Below are 7,627 nucleotides of genomic sequence, written 5' to 3' on the forward strand. Positions count from 1 at the left end.
CGGGGGTCACCTGGAGGATGGGCCCCTAGGGCTCAGGGGTCAGCCAGGGTGCTTCTGGGGCTGGGTGACTGGGGGAGGGAGGTGTGTGCTGTCCCCTGCTCCACCCCATCAGAAGGCCAGAGGGCAGCCGGAGGAGGTGGCCCAGGCCTCAGCTGAGGAAGTGGAAGGGGAGGGAGAGGGGAGCGGGCTCTGGCCCACTTCTCTCTCTGCTGTTGCTCTGGGATTGCAAGGCCTTCTGGGATATAAAGAGGACTGCACAGACCCTCAGCACGGGGCCCAGAGACCTTGCAGGACGGGGTGTGCCTTCCCCACGCAGGAGGCAGGGCTGCCTAAGCCTGGCCTCATTGGGCGGCTGTGAGGCCAGCTCAGCTAAGCAGCCAGAGAGGCCCACTGCACTGGGCTATGCACCTGTGTGCATTTTCTTATCTATTCCTTTCACCAGGGCTGTAAATGGGTGAGGACTGTTAGAATTCTCACGTCACTGCGGCAGCAATGAAAGCTTAAAGAGGTAAGGTGGTTTGCCAGGTCACAGAATAGGAAGAGGCTGGAACACAAACCTGGCCCATTTGTCTCTGGAGCTCACACTCTGAACTGCTGCCCCCTCTGCCCAACCACCCCGGGTCCAGTGAGGTGAGCGCAGGCAGCCCCAGGCAGGCAGAGGTAGGTGCCAGCCTGGCCAGAAAGGGCTCAACCCCCAGCCCTCCTGAGAAGCCCCTGCAGGCTTGATCTCTGCTTGCCCCACCTAGACCACAACTCGGGAGAGCGCCCGTTACAACCAGGGATGCCCAGCCCCATCAGGAAAGAAGAGAGAGGAAAACATGCCTCTGTGCTTGAAACCATAATCCACTGTTATGCTCAAAGCGCAGCTGCCTGGAATATGGTGCTCAGAATTCTTTGCAAAGCCAGGAGAAAAAGCCATGGAATGAGGGATGGGCCGGTGCCTCGTCCAGAGAAGTCAAATGGGGCCGCCTTTGGCCGTCCCTTCCTGGCAAGGAAAGAAACACATCCACCCCAGAGAGCCAGAGAGGCCGTCCAGAAACTAAGCGGTAGGAGGCAGGAGTCTGGGAAAACCTGCTACACACACGCACGCACACGCACGCACACCCACCCACGCACGGGTGGGGCGGGGACTCCGGGACCTGGGGGAGGAAGGCCACAGCCTGCGCTCTGGCCTCAGGCCTGCTGGCAGAGGCCCCAAAGCCATCTGCACCCTGCCAGCTGGGCAATCCTGCCAGGCCCTGCCATCGTGGCCTCGCCACTGGTAGGGGAGGAGGAGGAGTTTACCGGGACCTGAAAGGAGGAGGAGGCGGGGAGGGGAATGCATGCGGGGCCTGGAGAACAGTGCTCGAGGTCTCTTCGGCAAATGTGAGAGGCTTTTGTGTGGCTACCGGGGATAGGGGAGAGAAAGTTCCTCCGGTGAGAGGTCTGGGAGCCAGACTGTGCTGGGCCTTGTGGGCTGTACTAAGAATTTTAGACGTAATCCTTAGGACAATGAAAGCCCCTAGAGGGTTTCAGTTGGGAGAGGGAGATGGAGAGGCGTGTGCCACGATCAGATTTTTTTTATTGTAATAAAATGTATATGGCATCCAATTTACCGTTTCGGCCATTTTAAGTGTGTAGTTCAGTGGTATTGAGGACATTCACATTGTTGTGCAACCAACCATCTTGCCAAACTGAAACTCTGTACCCATTAAACACTAACCCCCCGCGCCCCTCCACCCAGCCCTTGACAACCTCTACTCTACCTTCCATCTTGAGGTGCCTCGTGTCAGTAAAATCAAATAGTATTTGTTCTTTGTGACTGGCTTATGTCACTAGGCATAATGTCTTCAAAGTTCATCCACGTTGTCACATATTGCAGGATTGCTTTCCTCTTTAAGGCTGAATAGTACACCATTGTATATACATACACACACCACTCATTTTGTCCATCCACTCGTCCTCTGATGGACAGCAGACTTGCTTCCCCTTCTGGCTATTGCGAATAATGCTGCTAGGAACGTAGGTTTACCCACATCTGTTTGAGTGTCTGCTGTAAATTCTTTTGGTTAGACCCAAAAGTGGAATTGATAAATCCTATGGCAATTCTATTTTTAATTTTTTGAGGAACTGTCATACTGTTTTTCGTAACGGCTGCACCATTTGACATTCCCACCAACAGTGCAGAGGGTTTTCAGTTACTCCACATCCTCACCGACACTTGTTATTTCCTGGTTTTTGATAATTGCAATCCTATTGGGGGTGAGGTGATATCTCTTTGTGGTTTTGATTTTGTTTTGTTCCCTAATGATTAGTGATACTGAGCATATTTTCATGCATTTATCAGCTATTTGCATATCTCCTTTGGAAAAATGTTTATTCCATTCCTTTGCCCATTTTTAAATTAGGTTCCTTGGTTTTTGGTTGTTGTCGAACTTTGGGAGTTCTTTACATACTCTGAATATTGAACCTCATCAGATATATGCTTTGCAAATATTTTCTCCCATTCTGTGGGTTGCCTTTTTACTCTGTTAATAGTATCCTTTGATGTATGAAACTGTTTCATTTTGATGAAGTCTAATTTATTTTTTTTCTTTTGTTGCCTGTACTTTTGGTGTCATGTCCAAGAAATCACTGCTAAATCCAATGTCATGAAGTGTTTCTCCTATGTTTTCTTCTAAGAGTTTTAGCTCTTAAATTTAGGTCTTTGATCCATTTTCAGTTAATTTTTGTACATGAAGTAAGGTAAGGGTGCAACTACCTCTTTTTAATGTAGATATCCAGTTTTCTCAGCACCATTTGCTAAAAAGACTGTCCTTTCCCCACTGAATGGCTTTGGCACCCTTGAAAATCATATAACCATATAGGCAAGAGTTTATTTCTGGGCTCTGTCTTCTACTGCATTGGTCTACATGTCAGCATTGATGCCAGTACCATACTGTTTTGATTATTGTAGTCTTGTAGTAAGTTTTATAATTAGGAAGTATGAGTCCTCCAACTTTGTTCTTCTTTTTCAAGATTGTTTTGGCTATTTGGGGTCCCTTGAAATTTTGTATAAATTTTAGGGTGGTCTTTAGAAGTAAGCATCATATAAAAATTTTAGGGTGGATTTCTTCTATTTCTGCAAAAAGTATCATCAGATTTTGATAGGGATTACACTGAATCTGTAGATCACTTTGGATACTGTGGACATCTTAACAATATTGTCTTCCAATTCATGAACATGGGATGTCTCCATTTACTTGTGGCTTCTTTAATTTCTTTCAACAATGTTATTCAGTTTTCAGTATACCAGTCTTTCATATCCTTGGTTAAATTGATTCCTAAGTGTTGTATAGTTTTTGATACTATTATAAATGGAATTGTTTCTTCAATTTCCCAATATGTTTTTAAAAGACTGCTTCGGCTTCGATGTGGAGGATAGTTTGGGGTGGAGGGTAGAAGTGGAGGCTGGGTATCCAGATAGGAGGCTGTCACAGTGACTCAGGCAGGAGATGGTGGTGGCCTGGGGTGCTGGCACTCGAGATGGAAGGACTTGGGATATTACTTTGGAGGTAAAGCAGAGAAGACTTTAAGATGGCTTAGAGGAAAGGCATGAGAGAGAGCGGCTTCAAGGGTGATGCCAAGATTTATGCCTTAAACAGCCAACTACAATGTGGTGCCATTTTTTTCTAAAATGCAGAAGAATGGAGAAGAAGCTGCTGATGAAAGGAAATTGAGTCTACTTTGGAGATTTTAAGTTTTGGAAGCCAATTAAACATCCAAGAGGGATGCTGAGAAATCTGTTAGGTATTCAAATCTATATAGTTCGGGGAAGAGGTCCAGGCTGAGATGGGGGTGTTTGGAATTATCAGATATAGGTGTTATTTAAAAACATGGCTAGGTGCGGTGGCTCACGCCTGTAATCTTAGCACTCTGGGAGGCTGAGGCAGGTGGATTGTTTGAGCTCAGGAGTTCGAGACCAGCCTGAGCAAGAGTGAGACCCCCCTCATCTCTACTGAGAAAAAAATAGAAAGAAAATTAGCTGGACAACTAAAAATATGTAGAAAAAATCAGCTGGGCATGGTGGCGCATGCCTGTATTCCCAGCTACTCGGGAGGCTGACACAGAAGGATCGCTTGAGCTAGGGGTGAGCTGCCCAGAAGTATGTAGAACTCCGTCCAGCGCCCAGCACAGGGCCTGGCACACAGTAAGTGCTCGACAGGTGTTAACCCAGAGCCCGGCTTCCAGAGATAAATGGCCCCTTCGCTCAACAAGGTGGGCTCAGGCCCCTGTTGCTCTCTGAAAATAGAAGAGGATACACTCGATGTAACTTTCTGGGGAGCTCTTGCTCATGTGGGTTGGAGGAAGCCTGCACCCAGGCTGTCCCCAGGTCTCTCACAGGAAAGCAGAGTGGCTTGCAGGTGTCCCCACCCCCGGGGAAGGCCTCTTTGGCTAAGAAGCCTCCCTGACTGAGAAAGGGCGCCCGTGGTCCGCAGGCCCGGGCCCAGGGCAGGGAGAACATTGGGTCTGGAGAACATGTAAACGGCTGCCTAGTCACACTGCAGAATGGGCCACTTCATCTGCAGCAGGTGACCCCACCCTCTAACCCTTTTGGGAAGTTTCCTGCTCAGAGGGTTTTCCCTACTCCCAGGATCCTCTTCCCCTGGTTCTATTAGAAGGAAGACAGAGGGGAAAGACTTGTAATTAAATATCCTCATTTGGGCAGAAATGAGTTTTTCAGTGAACAGATGGAAAACTGCTCTCTTCCCCTGTCGGTGGGGCCAGTGAGTCCCTGTGGCTTATTGGCAACAGCCCATAAATAATTCAAGTTCAGGGAAACCATCTGCATGCAGGGACCTTTCCCCCGTGACAGCTCGCAGTCCAGCTCCCAGAATTGCAGGGTGAGGATGATGCCCTGCTGGAGGAGCTGTTCTCAGCCGGCTTCGGAGTGGAAAAGGCTTGGCCACTCCTGCGATGGGGGAGGGGAGGGGACGAGGGCCAGGGACAAGCACCCCTGGGTCCTCAGTTCTTCAGTCATGCAGGGGTAGCTCCTCCGAACATGCTGAGAACTAAGAAAAAACAGGGTCTTCCTTGCGGCTTCAAATCCCAGCCCTACTTTGAGAGGCATCACCTACATTTCAGTAGTATTCGCCTCCAGCCTAGATCAGACATTTCTGATCTTCCTTAGCCAGGGACTCCCCTCAGAAAGCACACAGGTATATGCAACCCATGCGGTTTGGCTGGAAGCTGCCCCTTGAGCCCCTGCTGGAAATACATTTCGCACAGACCTGAATTCTGCTGCACTCCGTGCTCCCAGAGTGCAGCCAGCAAGCGCTCTACCCTAAAGCATCCAGCTTAGACGCTGCACCCAGTAGGCCATGGAGAAATATGGAATGAGTTGGCCATTCAACCACCGCCCAGCTTCTTTGCCTGCAACAGGGCACAGAGGCACAGTGGTAGCCCGACAGCAAGAGAGGAAAGAGAAGAGTAATAACCGGGTGTGCCGGAAAGGCCCTCAGACAGAGCTCAGGGTGCCACCCACCCCAACAAACGAATGCGTGGACAAACCCTGCGAATGGCAGGATTGTAGAGGACCTTTATTCACACTGGTGGGAAGCCCTGGGCACTTAAATAACATGGAACCAGCTTATTTGTGGTTTATCATTTACATACTCGAGAGAATTTGACCAGGTAGTAAACCTTCAAAGGCGTTTATCAATAGCCTATCCTTTTTTGAAGATCATGGCATTTATACCAATGAATGATTTATTGATAAAATAAAAAAGCCCTTTTCTCATCTTTCTAACCAGGTTTTCAGCTTTAGAAAAATCATATTTGTGAATTTAGTTTTTATTTCCTGATGTGTCTATCATTTTCTTTTTAACTTAACTTTTTAATCCAATTTGAATTTGGTTTACTCTACGAGGGAAATTCAGAACCTTAATGAATTAATGTCACCTCACAATTTATCCCATCATCAGGAATTTATCAATCACTCCTTGCATTGTTCTGCCTCCTTGGAGACATGTTTTGTTCTCACTCAGTGAGCTTGTGTCTCTGGGCCCCATTTCCGTGCCTTTGATCTGCATACCCGTGCTCACACCTGCACCGCACCACTGAAATTGCTGTTAATTTAGTGTCTTTTAATGTCTCACAGAGTTAGATCTCTTTGCTTTTGAAGATAACTTTTTTCTTTTTACAAAATTAACACTTTCTCCTTTCAAAAGTTTTAGAAAATGTAGAGAAGCAGCAAGAATAAGTGAAAGTAGATTATCATGATTCTGACCATGACAACCATTGTCAGATCACGGAAGCGGACCCTTTCAGGTTTTGTTTTTGAGGAAACTGTGAGCACACATAATATATTGCAATCTTCCTTCATTGTGCCATAAGTTTCAAAATAAAAATAAAACGAGCATTGTGGGAGGCAGAATTTTAAGTAAGATGGCCTTCATGACTTTCACCCCTTAGTGTTATTCCCCTGATGACAATAGAAAGATTACCCAGGTGGGCCCAATCTAACCCCACAGCCCTTTAAAAGCAAAGGGTTTTCTCGCCAGCTGGTGGCAGAAGCGGCAATCAGAGATTTGAAGCCTGAGAAAGGCTTGCTTCGAGGGTGCTGGTTTGAGGATGGAAGAGCGTGAGAGGTCACGCAGGCAGCACCCAGGGGACAGCGGCCCCAGGCTGACAGCCAGTGAGGACGCGGGGACCTCAGAACTTCAGCCACAAGGAACTGGATTCTGCCACCACCCTAAATGCACTTGGAAAGGGAATCTTCTCTAGAGCACCCAAGTAAGAGCCCTGCTGACACCGTGGTTTCTGCCTGTGAGACCCTGAGTAGAGAATCTAGCCGAGACCACCCAGCATTCTCACTTTACAGAACTGCGAAATAATTGATGGGTGTTGTTTTAAGCCACTAAGTTAGTGGTAACTTGCTAGGCATCAATAGAAAACTAATATAGATATGCATTTAATCTAGTGAATGATAGAAAAGCCCTTTTATCATCTAACTATGTTTTTAGCATTAGAAAAATCATATTTGGGAATAATCTTGTGAATTTTGTTCCATTTTATTCACTCAGCCTCTGCAGAGGCCTCTAAGTTGCCTTTGCTCCCCAGAATGCCTGGGTCCCGGGCCAAGATGGGGTCTCTGGGCCTGGGAGTCAGGGCCAGGCCCTGTGAGGCCCTACCGTGCAGGTAAAGGGCCTTCCTCCAGGAATCAGGGTAATGTTCCCAACCTCACACCACCCCAGACACAGCACAGACTTGTTGAGAGCTCGGGTATAGAACCCTCTGCAGCTTTGGGTGCAGCCCTCTGCCATATCTGTGTTCCTGGGCTCCCTCCCTGGTGGGCTAGCTGACAGCCCAAGGACATCCACACAGTGGGATGACATTTGACTGACAATCTATGATCCCCATGAGCTAAGCCTATGACATTTCACAGGGCCTTCTGGGAATAAGTGCCCACCTTTGCGTTTTAACACATTTAAATCTTCAAATTTCAGCTCTATAGCAGCCAAGGGTGGCCCCAGGGATGGCTGGAGACAGAGAGGTTCGGTAACAAAGGGCCCTGACACTCCTCCAATCACACCCTCTGATGCCAATAATAATCATCAAAGCCACCTCTTACCAAAGGCCTGCTTTGTACAAAGCCTCATGCTGAGTA

The sequence above is a fragment of the Propithecus coquereli genome, unplaced genomic scaffold, assembly GCF_000956105.1.
Source record: "Propithecus coquereli isolate 6110/MARCELLA unplaced genomic scaffold, Pcoq_1.0 Scaffold242, whole genome shotgun sequence".
In the NCBI taxonomy this organism is placed as follows: domain Eukaryota; kingdom Metazoa; phylum Chordata; class Mammalia; order Primates; family Indriidae; genus Propithecus; species Propithecus coquereli.